We start from the raw sequence: 18,749 nt of genomic DNA, 5'->3' as shown, positions 1-18,749 counted from the left end.
TAAATAAAAATCGGGGTTCTAGCACTTTAGATATTTAATAAAGGGCATTGGGTACCATGCTGTAGAGTCTTGCTTTTTTTTTTTTTTTTTTAGTTTTAATGACATATTCATTGATAATTTGTTTGCAGTACGTAGTACTGGCTAGTATTGTATTATCCTGGTTAGTTTCTTGTTAACTTGACCCAAGATAGTATAATTTGAGTAGTGAGAACTTCAATTAATGTAGGCCAGCCCATGAAGTATTTTTTGGGGGGTTAGTGATTGATGTGAAAGGGTCCAGCCCACTGTGTCTAGTGGTCCTGGGATATAAGAAAGCAAACACGTTCTATGTTATATTAATTTTGCAACTGTGTTCTTTCAGTTCTTTCCAGTAGAAAGTCATATTTTTAAAGCCAAACTAGTAAAAACAAGGTACCTTAGGGAGTTTTCTTTACGATGGGTCCTGTACAGGTGTGGGCCTTTTGATGCCATAGTGAGAGCGGGAAGGATCTATAAAGAGAGATGGGAACTGCCCTCGGGAAAAATCCAAATAGCAGGTTGTTTGGGGAGTCTGCAGATAAAATGCTTTTTAAAATGCAGTATTTACAACATCTGTCCCAACACTGGAAGTAACTGGGACCAGCAGGACCCAGGCACCCAGGAATTCTGCCCTAACAAGTGGCTCGTGTTCTTTCCGGTGTGGGTTGGTGTCCTGAGCAGACCTTGGGCTCAAACTCCGAAGCCAGTCCCACAAAACCCAGAGGAAGTTCCACTCCCAGGCACTCTGACATGCCCAAGATCATAGGATCCCAGGATCCCAGGAGCTTGGTCACACCAGGATCTCAGGGTCCCAGAGGCAGCTTGACTTCCAGGAGCTCTGACACACCCAGGATCTCAGGATCACAGAATTATAGAATCACAGAGACAGCTGAACTCTGAGGAGTTCTGAGACAACCAGAATCACAGGAAGGACAGGCTCCAGTCAGATATATCGAGGGCAGGTAGCACTAGAGATAATCAGATAGCAGGAAGCAAGCATAAGAATGTAAGCAACAGAAACCAAGGTTACTTGGCATCATCAGAACCCAAATTTCCCACCATAGCAAGTCCTGGATACACCATCACACTGGAAAAGCAAGATTCAGATCTAAAATCACTTCTCATGATGATGATAGAGGATGTTAAAAAGAACATAAATAATTCCCTTAAAGAAATATACAAGAATACAGGTAAGTAGCTAGAAGCCCTTAAAGAGGAAACACAAAAATCCCTTAATGAATTACAGGAAAACATAATCAAACAGGCAAAGGAAATGAACAAAACCATCCAAGATCTAAAAAATGGAAATAGAAACAATAAAAAAATCAGAAAGGGAGAGAACTCTGGAGTTAGAAAACCTAGGAAAGAGATCAGGAATCACAGATGCAAGCATCACCAACAGAATACAAGAGATAGAAGAGATAATCTCAGGTGCAGAAAATACCATAGAAAACACTGACACAACAGTCAAAGAAAATGCAAAAAGCTCCTAACCCAAAACATCCAGGAAATCTAGGACACAATGAGAAGACCAAACCTCAGGATAATAGGTAATAGAAGAGAGCAAAGATTCCCAATTTAAAGGACCAGTAAATATCTTCAACAAAATTGTAGAAGTAAACTTCCCTAACCTGAAGAAAGAGATGCCCACGAACATACAAGAAACCTACAGAACTCCAAATAGACTGGACCAGAAAAGAAATTTTTCCCATCGCATAATAATCAAAACACCAAATGCACAAAACAAAGAAAGAATATTAAAAGCAGTAAGGGAAAAAGGTCAGGGAACATATAAAGGCAGACCTATCAGAATTACACCAGACTTCTCACCAGAGACTATGAAAGCTAGAAGATCCTGGGAAGATGTCATATAGACCCTAAGAGAACACAAATGCCAGCCCAGGCTATTATACCCTGCAAAACTCTCAATTGCCATAGACAAAGAAAACAAGATATTCCATGACAGAACCAAATTTACACAATATCTTTCCACAAATCCAGCCCTACAAGGGATAATAGATGGAAAACTCCAACTCAAGGATGGAAACTACACCCTAGAAAAAGCAAGAAAGTAATCTTTGAACAAACCTAAAAGAAGATAGTCACACAAATATAATTCCACCTCTAGCAACAAAAATAATGGGAAGTAACAATCACTTTCCCTTAATATCTCTTAACATCAATGGACTCTATTCCTCAATAAAAAGACATAGACGACTAACAGACTGGATATGTAAACAGGACCCAACATCTTGCTGCATACAGAAAACCCACCTCAGTGACAAAGACAGACACTACCTCAGAGTAAAAGGTTGGAAAACAATTTTCCAAGCAAATGGTCCCAAGAAACAAGCTGGAGTAGCCACTCTAATAACGAATAAAATCAACTTTTAACCAAAAGTTATCAAAAAAAGATAAGGAAGGACACTTTATACTCAGCAAGAAAAAAATCTACCAAGAAGAACTCCCAGTTCTGAACATCTATGCTCCAAATGCAAGGGCACCCACATCATAGAAGAAACTTTACTAAAACTCAAAGCACAAATTGCACCCCACACAATAATAGTGGGAGACTTCAAAACCCCACTCTCAGCATAGACAGATCATGGAAACAGAAACTAAACAGAGACACAATGAAACGAGCAGGAGTTATGAACCAAATGGATCTAACATATTTATAGAACATTTCATCCTAAAGCAAAGGGAGTATGCCTACTTCTCAGCACCTCACAGTACCTTCTCCAAAATTGACTGTATAATTGCTTACAAAACAGGCCTCAACAAATACAAGAAGATTGAAATAATCCCATGCACCCTATCAGATCACCACAGAATAAGGCTGGTCTTAAATACCAACAAAAACAAGGGAAAGAACACATACACATGGAAGCTGAGCAACTCTCTACTCAAGGATAACTTGGTCAATGAAAAATTAAAGAAATTAAAGACTTTAGAATTTAATGAAAATGAAGACACATCATACCAAAATTTATGGGACACAATGAAAGCAGTAAGAGGAAAACTCATAGCTCTGAGTGCTTCCAAAAAGAAACTGGAGAGAGCTCACACTAGAAGATTGACAGCACACCTGAAAGCTCTAGAACAAAAAGAAGCAAATACACTATAGAAGAGTAGACAGCAGGAAATAATCAAACTCAGGGCTGCAATCAACCGAGTAGAAACAACAACAACAAAAAACTATCCAAAGAATCAACCAAACCGGGAGCTAGTTCTTTGAGAAAATCAACAAGATAGATAAACCCTTAGCCAGACTAACCAGAGGACACAGAGACATTATCCAAATTAATAAAATCAGAAATGAAAGGGGAAACACAACAAAGAAATACATCTTAATTATTCTGTTTGTTGAATATTAACAGTTGAAAATATTAAAATCATATTCTACAAACAACAAAAAAAGAAATGTGACATATAATACCTATTAACTTCTGGTTATTTTAGGATGTATGTTATAATCGCTATTCAACTTCAATATGAAGTTGAGCCTTGGACTTCACTGAAGAAATCATTTGTTAATAAATTCAAGATGGAAATGATTTCAGAAGAAAAAAATGATCACAGTCCATTATGTACATGTATGAAATGTCATGATGAAACCTATTGACACATGCTTATAAAAATGAAACCTATTAATAAATGCTAATAAAGATGGAAAATATTTTTTAAAAATGCAAAATTTAGTGAATGTAGGGAGAATCAGAACAGGGACTTCTTGTGAAAGCAATAAATGAGCTCTGTGGGATTTCAGATAAAGCAAACTCCTAAATTTCCTTGAAATATATAAGATGGTATGTGTGTGTGTGTGTGTAGAGTTAAACATGTAATAGAAATTTGATTCTAGGTAAATTACAATTTTTAATTATAATTTTATAGGGAGTTGGAATCTCTTACATATAGCTGCTTTCTCTGTGCCTTTAAAGTACTCTAAATCTTGTTGCTTTTGTTATTTTCAGTATCTTATGTATATTCCAAATATTCCTTATTAAAAAGCATTCCCACCCTATGTAACTGACTTGTACAGAAATTTATTGTTCCTAATTATTACTCCTTTTGGTCAATAAGTTGAATTTAGATATACTTTTAGAATAGATAAGCATATTTTTTTACAACATGGGAATATGGAAGCAGCTTCTATATTTGGGGCTGAGTGTGTGTGGTGGTGCTGGTCTTTGTGTGTTTGAGACAAGTAGCTCAAATAGCTTCATATGCTTTGCATATGTTTTTGCTCCTTTGTTTTTAGTTGGAAAATGCATTTTCTCTGGTACTGTTGCAGTTAGAAAGTGAATGGAGCTTACTGATGACCTCGCTTCTGTTGCTGTGTTTTGTCTTATTCTTGCCTTCCGGTTTGGATGATGTCCAAAGTGTCCTTGGATGATGGCGAATGATTTGTGATGGGAACTGTAATCTCTTACTTCCATTCACTGAATATACTGTTATCGGATCACCTCAGGCCCGCGGCTCCCTGCATTCCCTTCAACCCTACAAGATACCCCTCGTCTACTTGCTCTGTAATAGCATAAGATATTCTAGAGGTAAAAACTGTGGAATTTGCTTGTCTGTGTTGGGGGTCACAGGGAACAGGCTTGGAATGTTCCTTGCCCTTTGTGCAGTGTGAAAGCAAATGGAGCTACTGAAATCTGCAGTTGGCAGTGGCGTGGACAGGTGAGGGCCACATGGAAGTCATGCCATGGGGAGGCAGAGCAATAAGTTGGTTTATGAAATGCAAGCCAGTCAGATGTTCTTATGTTTCTTCAGCTGTTATCAGCCAGCTAGAAATAAGTGGAACTCGTTGGGACGGTAATCGACTTAGAGTAGTGCCTCAGATATCTATGAGAGGTGTATATTACAACATTTTTTAATGCTAGCTAATAGCTAATAGCTGTTGGTAAATTAGGGGACAAACTATCACAGACGCTATATAGTGTAGTACTGTAGAGTGCTAACCCTGGGCCATGCTGCCTGATGTTGGATTCCCAGCTGTACTCAACTGAACTTTGTAATCTTCATTAAGCCTTTCTGCCTCGGTTACTATCCTGCCTAGGTTTTATGTTAACTTGACACAATCTAGATTTCCTCTGAGAGGAGGGAACCTCAATTAGGAAATTGGCTCCATAAGATCACGTTATAGGCAAGCCTGTAAGGCATTTTTTAAATTAATGATTCATGGTGAGGGCCCAGCCCATTATGGATTGTGCTGTCCCTGGGCAGGTGATCCTGTGTTTTATAAGAAAGCAGGTGAGCAAACCGTGAGAAGCAAGCCAGTAAGCAGCACCCGTCCATGACCTCTCTGCATCAGCTTCTTTCTTTTGGTTCCTTTCTGGATTTGCTTAAATAATAAACAAGGATATGGAAGAGTAGGCAAAATATGCCATAGCATCCCAAGTCACTTTTGGTCATGGTGTTTCATTGCAGCAATAGTTAACTAAATTAATTACCTTTCTTATACGATGGTGTAAGACTTATACAGACCAGATAGGATTGTTGTTGGGACAAATAAGTTAATAGAAGTATTTAGACTAAGACCTTGTTTAGAAATGAGAACCTTTTTAAAACAAAGGGGAAAGCAGAACATACAATGGTTTAAGTACTATGTTCTCAACTATGTAGAAAATACAAAGGAAAATAAATAAGAACATATCCGATGCTTGGGACCAAGGGATGAGAGAAATACTTGGGATTTTTGTTTATCTCTATTTTTCTCTGCGTTCTAGTATTTTATAACAAATATGTAATTTTACAGATTGAAAAGTAAGCTTTTAAAGTGCCCATATCTCTTGCAAACAGAATGTTGACTGTAAGAGGCTCATACTCCTTCAAAGCTCAAGGCTTTCCACTTGGTGACAGCTAATTTCCTTTTCATTCGGCGGGCTTTTACAGTCCTACAGACACTTTCAGAGTAATGAAACTCAAAAAGGTTTTAAAACTTTATGTTTTTCTGCTAATTTAGACTGTTAGTGTAGCAGAAACAATTCGGACACAGTCATACGACTTCCATTTGTTTTGGTATTAGGCAAATTATGAAATTCAGTATGATCTTGAACCTGTAGAAGAGCTTTGAAAGGGAGAGATGCCAGATCTTCATCTACTGGCCATCACAGTATCAAGACAGCCTGAATGCATCATTTCCCAGGGTCTGGCACATTATGAGTACTTATTAATGATATCACTACCCTCACCGCCCTAATGTTTTTCTCTGCCACTAAAGCTATGCAAAGAAACTTGAACACTCTAAAATTCGCTGTTAAGCATGCCAATGTCTTCTCTAAACCACAGTGGGTTCTCTTCTGCTATCTTCTTGTCCTCCATATATCTCTCTATACATGTGGTTTTGTTGTCACATCCTGCTAGTATGCCTTTTTATGGATGCCCAGTCCATTGAGACTCATGTCTGTGAAGGTGGTGACATGGAACAGCAAACAGTACCAGAGTCGGAAACAGACAGGCCGCATTAGTGCAGTTCTTACTCATGCCACATGGCTGTCAGAGGATGGCAGGGTTTCTGTTATCTGTATTCTCAGTCAGCAACTCTTGCTGACAGATGTACAAAGTTAGACTACTTGGTCAAAACAAGGCATGAACCCAGCCCTTCAAGGAGAGCAGGCAGCAATAAACCTAAAGAAACTGGATATATGTGTGCTTTAGAAACTGCTAACAAGATGTGTCAATAATACGATGTAACTGAGCATTTCCCATTACGTTCCTTGAAACACTAGCTTTTCAGTATGTTAACATTCTCATATATAAAAAGGCTATTTCATTAGAAAATAATTGTGAGTGTGGGCTGAATAAAATGTAATGTTTCTTGAATGAAGGACTTTACAGAGACTGTTGCATTTTAACAGGAAGAGTCACATACAATGTTTCCTAAACTTACCTGACATTGGAATTATTGGTTATTTTACCATAGCCTATCCTAGGCATTAAGTTTATAAAATATATACAATAGTCTCTTCTCATATAAAGCACAAGTATTAGAAATATATTTTAATATTACTTGCCTTGGGAAGAAACTTTGGTTTTGCTGTTAGAACAGTTGACTGTTTGAAGAGACTAATTTGTTCTATTACAAAATAGACTCTAGACAGGGTTATTAAATTGTGGGAAGGCAAATATGGGTCAGTACATATTCATGTGTGTGCAGATACAGATGCACATGTGTGTATGTGCTTGTAGAGGCCAGAGGCTGATGTTAGGTTTCTTCCTAAACTGTTCCTTATTCTTTTCGGAGCTCACTGATATAGCTAGGCCAGCTGGTCAGCAGGCCCAAGGATCCCTAGCCCTGAAATTATAAATGCAAACGTCCATGCCTGCCTCTTAGGTGGGTGTCAGGGATCTGAATTCAAGGTCCTCATGCAGGCATGGCAAGTACTTTACCAACTGAGCCATTCCCCAGTCCCCATGTTAATGAAAACTTAGTCATAATTGGTTATGTCTGTATAGCCCCCCATTTGATGGTATTTCTGTTCTAAACTTACCATTGTCAGGAAAAAGGTAAACAAAATCATGACGACCATGATTATACTAGGAGAATTGGATTTAACACTTAGCCCAACACATAATTTAAATGCTTCTTCTTTTTTTTTTTTTTTTTTTTGTTCTCTCTGACTTTGTAACAACTTTTCTAGAAATTTTAAAATGAGGGTGCTGATTAGCTGGGAATACAACTTAAAATTGTCAAGAAGTTATTTCTCCACCAAGAAGTTTTGGATTTTATGTTTGTATAAATAAGAAATCTCAGTGGGAGTTTTCACTATGTGGCTATAAACCTCACGTAATAAAATTATATTTATAAGTAGTTCTGCCTGATTTGTAAATTTGCCTGAGCAAAACCAAGTAATCACCAACTCTGTAGACCTTTGACCTTGTGCCACCCCTCCCCCCTTTCCTTCTAACCATAAATTCAATATCTGCTAGAAATTATATACAATCTAGACTGAGAATTCAGGTGTTTTGCTTTGTTTTTTTCCCTTGAGAGTAGAGACGGAGGGTGGGCAATTGCTGTTTCTTGACCACAAGAACATCTTTAGCTCTCCCAGTTAACTCACCTTTCTTCCAAATTTTTTTCTTCCGTTTTCCATGGAAGTGTGAATATCTCATCTTCAAAGGCAGCAGAGGAAACCTTGAGAGCCACAGTTCCTAGTCTTGTCCTTTTTGTTGATTTTAGTATTGCAGGAAAAATGTGACACTCCACAAAATCCAGCATTAAAGAACATGTTTTACCTGACCTAGGCTAAAGTTTACAAGTGAAGGAAACACGTGAGAACACTCTTTTTTTTGCTACAGAACTGGTCAGAATCATGTTTTCCAGGGGAGGGGGGGGGTAGAATTTTGTTCAGTGAAAAAATTGTGTCTGCTGCTGTGTGTGTGTGTGCATGTGTCTGTCTGTCTGTCTGTCTATCTGTCTCTGTGTGTCTGTGTATGTATGCATTTGGAGACCAGAAGTCGACCTTAGGTGTCTTTCTTAATAGACTGTCCACTTTAATTTTTTAGGTAGGGTCTCATATTGAACCTGGAGCTCACTGACTGGCTAGGCTAACTGGCAAGGAACAGCTTCTGGGATCCTCATGCTGTTCTCCTCGCACAGTAATAATGGCACACAGGCTGCTGCACTGCACTCTTTATAGAGGTGCTGGGGATTGAATTCAGGCCTTCATGCCTGTACTTCAAGCACTTTGCTGATGGAGCCACTTTTCCAGCCCAGCTTGTTTGACTTTTGTTTCAGGGACTTATGTGTAACACAAGCTATCCTCAGACTCATAGGTCTCCTGCTTTGGCACCTTCACCCTGTGGTGTTGGCATCATCAGCATGACTAATGTAGGCATGTTGATGGAGAGTTATTTCCTCACTTTTAAGACCTTGGGATGAGGTTTCTTCATGACTGTCCTATGGATCAGCTGGAATATTAACTGTTAGGACGTTCTGTGGAAGACTAGCATTTTTCTCAGTGCAAGCTGCAGATCAAGGTCAAAAAAGAATTGTAGGGAAGACATAGAAGTGGAAATTCAAGGGGTAGGCATCATCCTGTAGATGTTAATCTGCCCATGCCATTGTATCAAGGAGAAAAGCTCAAGGCAGCTGAAGTCTCATAGCCTAACACAGTGTAAGGGCTACAAGTCAATGTCCTTCATCAATGGGAGGAGAGGCCCTTGGTCCTGTGAAGGCTCTATGCCCCAGTGTAGCAGAATGCCAGGGCCAGGAAGCAGGAGTGGGTGGGTTGGTGAGCAGGGGATGTGGGGAGGGGATAGGGGATGAGATTTTTGGAGGGGAAACTAGGAATAGGGTTAACATTTGAAATGTAAATAAAGAAAATATCCAATAAAAAAAAGTTAGTGTCCTATGACTGCTACAGTGCTGGCTCTGATAGGCATGTCCCTCGACTTGTTAGGGCCACTTGTGTTACGTTTTAAAATTAAATAGATGGGGTGAGCCTCCTAAGTGTGCTCATGTCTTCTGCTTCCATGCCATTAAGTCAGTGTTAATGGTTAAGCATTACTAACTGTGCCAAAACAATACCAAAGGCAAGAGAAGCCCAAGAGAATGGCATGGACAAATGGCTGAGCAATTGAAAGCACTGATTGCTCTTCCAGAGGAAGCCGAGTTCATTCCCAGCACTTCCCTGGCAGCCCACGTGTATGTGTATAATATACACACACATGTAACGCACATGCCCGCGTGCGTGTGTACACACACACACACACACACACACGCACGCACATCGGGGCGGGGGAGGAGAGCCCGTTATATCTGAAAGTTAAAGCACAAGCAGCATATGATGCTTTTATCTTACAGACAGTAACAGATAACTCTGGACTGGCTTTCCAGGCCAGGCTGAAGGGAGATGAAGGTCATTCCATATTAGGAAAGTGGCTAGTTAAGTTTTATGTTGATATAATGGGGGTGTTTATTACTTTTCAGCTCTGTGTTTGAGTGGAGACTGATGGGGGAATTGCCTCTGTCCAAAGGAGATAAGAAGGCAGCCCTGAGAAGTAGGACTCTTGAGAGCTGCCACTAATTGGGATCAGTTTAACATATAGGATGTGCTAGTGAAGACAGAGTGGACCCTGTACCCCTTGTAACCCACCTTGCTCAGTGGACAGCAAATATTAGAGAATTACAGTATTAGAGGAGTGTATCACAGCAGCTGTATTCTTACTGAAGCCACACTGGCCACTCTGCTTTGTGGTAAGGCCTTTAGTAGTAACTGTGTAACCAGCTGAATAACTAACATGGGGAACACTGGACCAGAACAGGTAAACTAAGACTGTCTTAGACAAACTATGTTGTGTGGACATCCTAGTTTCAACAAGTTGTCTGATCTTGGTGTCTTGGTGTTTCCACATCTTAAAACAAGCCTAATAACAGATAAAGTACAAAAAATACATGTAAAGTCCTCAGGATGTTCTTTGGCCTATTATAATACTTATTATTATTATAGTTGTATAATTTAGCCCCCCTCACCCTACACCACCTGCAGCAGTCAGAAGAGCTGGCCCTGGCCCAGCCATGGGGTGGCATGGGTATGGGGGTGATACCCTATTGCTTACCCCTTGTCACCTTCTGTAGTTGGGAGAGTTGGCCCTGAGGGCATGAGAGTAGAAAAGCAATCTCTGCTCCTCTATTGACTATACAATTCAGGAGAGCTTCCCTATACACTTGCCCAGGCAATACAGCAAAGGCAAGATGAGCCAACCCCAGGATGTGAGAGCAGGAGAGCTGGTCCAGCCCCTCACAGGCTACAGCAATGGACAGAGCAGCACAGTGGAGCTGACACTGGAGGCATGGGTGTGGGTGAGCCATCCTCGAGGACGTGATAGCAGGAAGGTTGCCCCTGCATCCTGCTGATGGCAACGTTGAGTGCCCTAGTCAGAGCAGTGCTGGAGAGTTTACTCTGGAGGTGTGGACGAGGGAGAGCCATGCACTAACCATCTCTGCTACTATGCAGGCCCAGATCCAGGGCTCTGAGATGACCCACTTCAAAATCTGTATCATCTACAGATGGTTTGGACATGTAAAAGGGCCAGTCCTGCTGATCCAAAGCTTCAGGATCTCCATGACAGGGAAACAACAGGATAACCAGCAGGAGTCCACATGAAGATCTAGGATTGATGGTGTCACAGAAGCCAGAGATCTTGAACCCGACCAATAACTCACTGTGATAGTGATGAACATTTGCAAGTGAAGATGTGTGGACAGAAGGATATACTGTGGGACACACTGCCGCTTCCATGATGCGATGTCTTCTATGCTTTAGCTTTGTTGTGCTTATTTGTTAGTGTGTTATTTTATTTGGGGAGAAGGTTGCAAGGGTGAGGAACAGATAAGAGGGGCATGGAGATGAGTGGGACTGGGGTGCATGATGTGAGACTCACAAAGAATCAATAAGAGATTAAAGATTAAGTCTGAAAAGCAGATTTTAGCTACTGTAGAACTTACTACTTAAGACGTGTCACATAACAGAATTCTGTATTGTTTGTTCCTGTTGTCTTTGTTATTTTTCCAAAACAAATTTTTGTTTCTAATTTTGTTGAATAATAACATCTACCAATCAGTTACTTCTTTCATTCATGACACTTACTCCAACTTAACGTTTTTGATGAGTCCTTATTCAGGAAAGTAAAAAATGTAGTTTGTCAGTTGCTTGTGTATTTGGCACTTAGGTATATAATTAGCACATGTGGTATACAGAAGCCTAGGCACTCATTTATCAGGTAGCAGTAGTTAATTAGTTTCTGCAGACCCTAAGATAATGGAATGGTTGGGTGGGGGAGTAGGTGGGGACAGAAGAGTGAGTCCTCCTCCTCTCAGTCTTTCACCTCCCAGCATAGGGATGTGTGGAGTTGCAAACAGGGAAATCAAAACTGAAACAGAACAGAAAACCCATAATGCTTGGTTACATTTGAATGTCAGATAAATAACATCTTTTAAAGTATTTCTCATACAGATTTTAGAGCTTATATTGAAGTTTATTTCTAAAATCTAAGACCAGTTTTAATTGATGTCCAGTCTTTATCTGAGAATCTGGGTTATGTAGGCCAAAGCTTTTGCCCTATCCCTCATAATGCAAATTGAGTGTAGGCTGGATCCCATTGTGAGTGTCATTTTAACCTGTTAAACGTCTGGATTCTGCCGCCTTTAGAGGTGAGCAGTTGAGAGGTTAATGGTGCTGCTGAGTGCCCACTCAGGCCAAGATGGACAGGAACTCAGTCTGATTGCCATGGCAACAGGAATTCTATTTGTTCTGTAAGGAATTCTTTCTTGGCAGTGAGTGTAAATGGCCACAGCCAGCTTTCTCTTAGAGGGGGGAGTTGGCTGGTTGGTTGGTTGGTGTGCCTCACTGAAGCTCCTGCCAACTCCAGAGTTGGGTTCTGTGATTGGATGACTGTGCACAGTAACTGGGGGAAGAGAGTATAACTTTGGGTCACATTTACTTCACTTGTCTCCAGAGAGTCTTCCTGCTCAGCAGTGCTACGTTGAAAAGCTTTTTGTATCAGCCTTGGAATGCTGTCAACAGCCGCCCTGAAGAGCATTACATGCCGTTGGGAAATGCTTATTGGAAGAGGAGAGGCTGTAGAAACCTGAGTGTCTTTGGGTGCTCCTTACATCATGTATGACACCTCTATAAGTCAGGGTTTCTAGCAGAAGCTTCACGCGGTTAAGGAGCCATTTGGTGACGTCAGTAATGGCGAGTGGAGCTTGAAGCAGTGCCTGCTGGAGAAGAGCGCACCAGAGCAGGACTTTACACCAGTACCTGCTTTTTAATTGCTGCCATTCAAGAAATTGAATGTGTCCATTGAAAAGGCACAGACTTATCCTTTGAAGAAAAATACAGAATGATAGTAGTTTACAATTAGGCACAGCGATTGTGGAAGATAAAGAGAGAAATCCAATTAGAGATGTTTGTTCAAAATATTAGATTTTCGGTGTACCTGGTTGTTGAAAGGTGATGCTCCTGATAGGTAGGCTTTGGCTGGTGGTAATTATATGAAAAAAAAAATCCTCTCTTTTTGTCTTTTCTGAGAGGTGTTTTTTTTTTTTTTTTTTTTTTTTGTCCTCATTAATTTCCTTAGAGGCCAAGCACTTACTTTACTTTTGACAGGTGAGCATCTGCCATGCATCAAAAGTTGATTTACATCTTAGGTGCAGTTGTTTGGCTTAATTGTTCATATGTTAGTTACCCTGTTTGCATTTGTATGGCTGCTACTCAAGATATGTTTGAGGTTTAGAGTAGTAATTCTCAACTTAGTCTCCTACTGGTGTCACTGAAGAACCTTAAAAACTCTCTGGGGGCTGGAGAAATGGCTCAGTGGTTAAGAGCACTGACTGCTCTTCCTAGAGGCCCTGAGTTCAATTCCCAGCAACCACATGGTGGCTCACAACCATCTGTAATTGGATCTGACGCCCTCTTCTGGTGTGTCTGAAGAAACTGACAGTGTACTGACATATATAAAAAGGAATAAAATATGTTAACAAATATTAAAAAAAAAACCTGTCTGGGTCACATTTCCCAGAGTACTGATTTCATTGTCCTACAACATAGGCACAGGGACTTAGAAGAGCTCTCTGGGTGTTTCCTTCCATGCAGTGCCAGCCTATAGTCTATCCTCTGGTCTGTTCTCAGAATTAAGGCCTAACCAGTATTGTCCAGTAGGCTGGCCACAAGCCTGAGGTTTCTAATTATATTTAAATTAAATCAAACATAATAAAATTAGATACTCTCTTCTTGGCATACTGGCTGCCTTTGAAATGCTCAGTAGCCCGTTTGAGTTTGAGGCTCCATATTAGACAGCACAGATAGACAGTTTTACATCATAGCAAAAGTTTGTGTTAGACAGCCTAGATCCAGGATGACCATAGAATGTTGGCAGAACATGGGAGGAGCTGTGAACATTTGAGAAGTCTGACACAGGAAGGGCAAACTTAAAATAAAGCTAATCGAGTAGGTTTTGCTCCACATCTGAAACCACCATATATTTTCTAAGCAGTCTTTTGCTCAGTGATCTTTTGGGCAGCAGAAGCCCTAGAGCAGTGGGTACTATAGATTGTGTATCTATCTCACGGAAATTTCCCATTGAAAGCCAGCTGGCCTGAGAAGTGTGGCCAGAACCTAATGGCAGGCAAATGTAAACTTACGTGGGCCATGGCAATAAGTGACAGAGTGCATCTCACCTGATTCTGCTGTAGAAAGACCCCCTTTGCCTCCTTTTACTCCTAAACCCACTTCTCATTAGTTAGTGGGAGTTAGATAGAGCTAACACATGTTTCCAGAAAAGTGAACTTCCACTGTAGACCCCATCTTTTGAGGGTCCAGGGAGGTGAAAGAAAATGAGTCACATTTGTTTTTAGACATATGACATAAGATTCAAGCACACTTAAGGCTATGAAAAGGTGGAGGGTCAGAGGAAAGGGGATGTAGTAAAGCAGGATTATCGAGGCTGTGCCTTCCTCAGGCAGGTCCTCTGGTAAGAATGAGAGGCCTACCATGGAGAGGCTGTCCTGAGGTCATTGGTTTGGCCTCAAGGCTCTTTGCTGGGCCTGGCTCACACTTGTATTTTGGACATTAGCACCTCCTTAGAAACTGTTTCTGTGGTTTTTCCTGAGCCTACCAAAAAAAGAAGCCAACAAGTGTTGATGGAACAGGGAGTAAGTAGGCAGAGCTCTGAGAGTAGACAGGTCACAAGCATGCATCCAATGGTGCCTACAAGATTGGTGGTGTCAGGTTTTGTAAGTAACGTGTGCTTTTTTTTTTCTTTCTGGTTTGATTTTGTCTGCTGTCATACTTTTCGATTGCTGTGATAAGACACAGTGACTAAGACAACTTTAAAAAGAAATTGTTTAATTTGGCCTTATGGTTTCAAAGGGTTAATTGTCCACAGTGGCAGAACAAAGGCTTAGCAGCAGGAACAGCTGAGGTCTCACTTGTAATCTGCAAGTAGGAGGCAGAGAGAAAACAAACACTAGGAGTAGAGAGAGCCTTCAGAAACTTTGGAGCCTGCCTCCATCCAGGCTCCACTTCCTAATCCTAGCCCTGGCTTGAATTCACTATACCACTCGGGATGACGTTTGTCTCTTGATCTGCTTGACTCCAGCTCCCCAAGTGCCATTAGACGTGGTTCTATGTGCTGCTGGAGATCAGATCCAGGGTATCATGTGTGCTGAGGAACAACTTGTCCAACTATGCTGCAGTGCTACTTTGTCAGTCCCAACTGTTCCTCCCCTTCCCATTGCCAGGGATTTCTGCTAACAAGAACATGTACTTGGGTCCTTTACTATTTTGAATTTTGCCCATCTCTCTTGCTTTTATTCTGCCAGGCTTTAAACTCTTCCATCAAGCTCCGAAAGCTAGGTAAGAACAGGAACTTCTGCAAGCAGGAACATGGAAGGTGGTTAGGACAGAAGTTCAAGTTCAGGTGATTCTGGTAAGCAGCCGAGTTGAGAACCACTGGCCTTATTACCACACCGCATCTTTCACATGAAGAAACCAAAAACCAGGGAGGTGAGCTGATTTCTTTATGGCTAGAGGAGGCCAGAGGTAAGAGTAGACCAGCGACTTTCCAAAGTCCCTTGTACCTCTGAGCAACAGCCATTCTCTGGTTTCACCTAAACTGCTGTGGCATCTGACTCGTATTGCAGTCTCCTTCCTAAAATCCCTTTCTTTTATGTTTATTTTTTATTTTGGGCAGCAAGTTGTGGTCTTCTGTTTCACCCCAGAAACTATTTCTTGGCTCATTTGAAAAGGCGACATGTCACAGGTCCTGTGTGGCCACACAGCCTGGATATGGGAGTTGAGGGTGATTTGGACCCTTTTTCTCAGGTTGGAGTTGCTGCCTTTTTCTCCTCCTGCTGGTTTCTTTGTGATTTAGTTTATCCTCCCTCTAATTAAAATAATAATAATAACAATAATCAACAACTATCTCTTGACATATTTTGGCTGCGGGATAAATCCAGATGGTACATTTCTATAGAAAAAAGTTGGGCAGTGGTGTCACACTCCAAGTACTCGGGAGGCAGAGGTAAGCAGATCTCTGAGTTCAAGACCAGTCTGGTCTACAGACCAAAGGTTTCAAGACAGAGGGAGTTTCAAAACAGCAAGGGCTACCGGAAGAGAAACTTACTGGAAAGAAAAAGAAAAACCAATCACACTTTTCCTACTTTTCTTCTTTAAAAAAAAAAAAAAAAGATTATTTATGTATATAAGTATACTGTAGCTTCAGACACACCAGAAGAGGGCATTAGATCCCATTACAGATGGTTGTGAAACACCATATGGTTGGTTGCTGGGAATTGAACTCAGAAGAGCAGTCAGCCCGCTTAACAGCTGAACCATCTAGCTCCCTTTTTTCTTTTCTATTTTTGATTTTCAAAGACAAGGCTTCTCTATATAGCTCTGACTTTTCTGTAACTCGCTCTGTAGACCAGGCTGACCTCAAACTCAGAGATTTACCTACCCCTGCCTCCTGAGAGCTGGGATTAAAGGTATAAGCCACCATGCCAGGCTCTTTTATCTATTTTCAAATCTTAAATTTTTTTGAGATTTAAAATTTATTTTTATTTTATGTATATGAGTGTTTGCTGCAAGAAGAACTCAACTTTCAGTTTTAATGAGGCTATTAATCTTACAGAGAGAGGATTTAACTCTGTACATGGAGTAATAACAAGCACATTGCTAGGCAACTTCTCAATTCAGTGTGACAAAAATTAAGAGTATTGTTACCATGAGAAGCTAGCACAACAATTTAAATTTTCTATAAAAAGCTAAGAAAGAAATTTTAATGCTTGCTTTTGGCAAGAGACTAAAATGATTGTACTATGAAAAATATGGCAATATGGAGATACAAGCTGTTGATTATTAGAATCTTAATTTTGATTTGTGAGCTGTTTTAGTTTTTTAGTACCTTTATGAAGATTGAACATCCAAAAGTCTCTGGTTGATATTCTTCTGTGAAATCCAGCTGAGTGTGAAGTTATGTTTTGGTTTTGCAGGGCTGAGGATTAAACTGAGGGCCTCACGCATGTGCGACAAGTACCTTACCACCGAGCCTCCCTTCACTCTGTAGCCCCTCAGCAGGGTTTTTATTAGTTGCACCTTTCAGGATAAAGGAGAGGATCTATGAAAACGAATACAGACCCAAAATATATTCAAATTCTAGCTGTATTCCTAGAGCATACAAGAATCCTTGAAGATTTATAGAACCACTCTTAAGAGTCTGATCAGTTTTCTTGGGTTAATAATTGGAGGAAGGAAAACAAATGTTATAGAGGTTTTATAAAAAGTTTTTCATTGGGGGATTAACAAGGGAGACTAAATTTAGGGTCTCATGCATGCTATGTGTGAGTGTCCTACCACTGAGATACATCTAAGCCCTCTTTTCGCTTTTTATTTTGAAGTAGGATCTCTTAAAATTGCCCAAGCAGGGCTTGAATTCCCGTGAATGTGTTTTGTTGCACTAAGTTGACCACCTTGGCTGTTTTGTAAAAGATAGGTGAGAGACCTCAGTTAGAATGTTAAGCACATCCTGGGAATTTGTTAGTTCTGGGGCACAATCCTTGGCGTGTTGACACAGTGAGCTTATCTAGGTAGAAAATGGAAAGATGGGTAGCTAATGAAGGGAGAGGAGGCTTGCCCTTACTCTCCAGAATGACTGTTAGCTGGGTAGATGGAAAAAAAATGGTCATGAAGTGAGGCAATGAGAACACTGTTTCTCTGAGGACTGTTCTGTTACGGAAGAGCAGAGAAAGCTGAAGAACGAGTAAGCTGAGGTAAGGCAAAAAGCCTCCTACTCAAAAGATGGAGGAGGTCATTGGAAGCTTTTAGTTTAGTTCTCTATGTCTTTCGAGACCTGTTCAAGGGCTGGAAAGGGGGCTCAGTGGTTAAGTAACTGGGCCTCTTCCAGAGGGTTTGTCTCTGAACCAAGTTTAGCAGCTCATAACCGTCTGTAACTCCAGTACCAGGGGATCTGATGCCCTCTTCTGGCCTCTATGGGTACCAGGCATCAAGCAGTGCATAGCAGTACATGCACAAAATAGCCACACACATAAAAACAATAATAAAAATAAAATACACATATTTAAAAGCTCCACTTAAGCTACATGACGAAGAGGATGAGTGTTTCAATAGCTTAAAATTCTAAGTAGAGAAACTAGTAGGTATATGTGGCAACAATTCAGTCAAGAAATGGCACGGAGGGAGGTGGATCACACCTTTAATCCCAACAAGGCCAGCCTGGTTGACATAGTCATATTCTGTCTAAAAAAAAAAAAAACCAGGCATGGTGGCAAACACATTTAAACCCAGAAGTTGGGAAGTGGAAGCAGGAAGATCTCTGTGAATTCCAGGAAAGCCAGGGCTATATACAAAGACATTGTCTCTCTATAAAACAAAACAAAAGTATACAAAACAAAACCCTTTAAGAGGCTATTTCTGATTCATTTAAGTACTTTTCTTCTTCTTATAGATATATATGAAATGTGAGTGTGTATGTATATATATATATATATGTGTGTGTGTGTGTGTGTGTGTATTCATTCCATGTGTATAGAGAATGAAGATCACAGCAACAGAAAGCAGATCTTAGTTATGTGTAGACAGAAGGAATATACTGATTACTTGTTTTTCATTTGTTAGGTTTTTTTTTTTTGGCTTTGTAATTGTGGTGGCTATTTCTGAGGTATGTGTGTATGTGAAAGCTTAAGCTGTATAATGTACAATATA

General features: G+C 40.4%; 1 protein-coding gene across 3 annotated transcripts in view; it reads left to right on the top strand.

The window, feature by feature from the left end:
- The window catches only part of Sptbn1 (spectrin beta, non-erythrocytic 1), a 168,990-nt gene that overhangs the window by 12,243 nt on the left and 137,998 nt on the right, over window positions 1-18,749 (top strand). Inside the window, exon 1 of one of the 3 annotated variants that reach the window (XM_030245736.1) lies at window positions 12,803-15,456. The exons of the other annotated variants lie outside the window; for them this stretch is intronic. The gene's annotated coding sequence lies outside the window, so the exon portion shown is untranslated. Of the gene's footprint in view, window positions 1-12,802; window positions 15,457-18,749 lie in introns of those variants that run through there. 3 annotated transcript variants of the gene reach the window in all.

Source organism: Mus musculus, chromosome 11, assembly GCF_000001635.26.
Source record: "Mus musculus strain C57BL/6J chromosome 11, GRCm38.p6 C57BL/6J".
Taxonomy (NCBI): domain Eukaryota; kingdom Metazoa; phylum Chordata; class Mammalia; order Rodentia; family Muridae; genus Mus; species Mus musculus.
The sequence above is the reverse complement of the archived record's forward strand: the minus strand, read 5'-3'. Positions and strand labels throughout refer to the sequence as shown.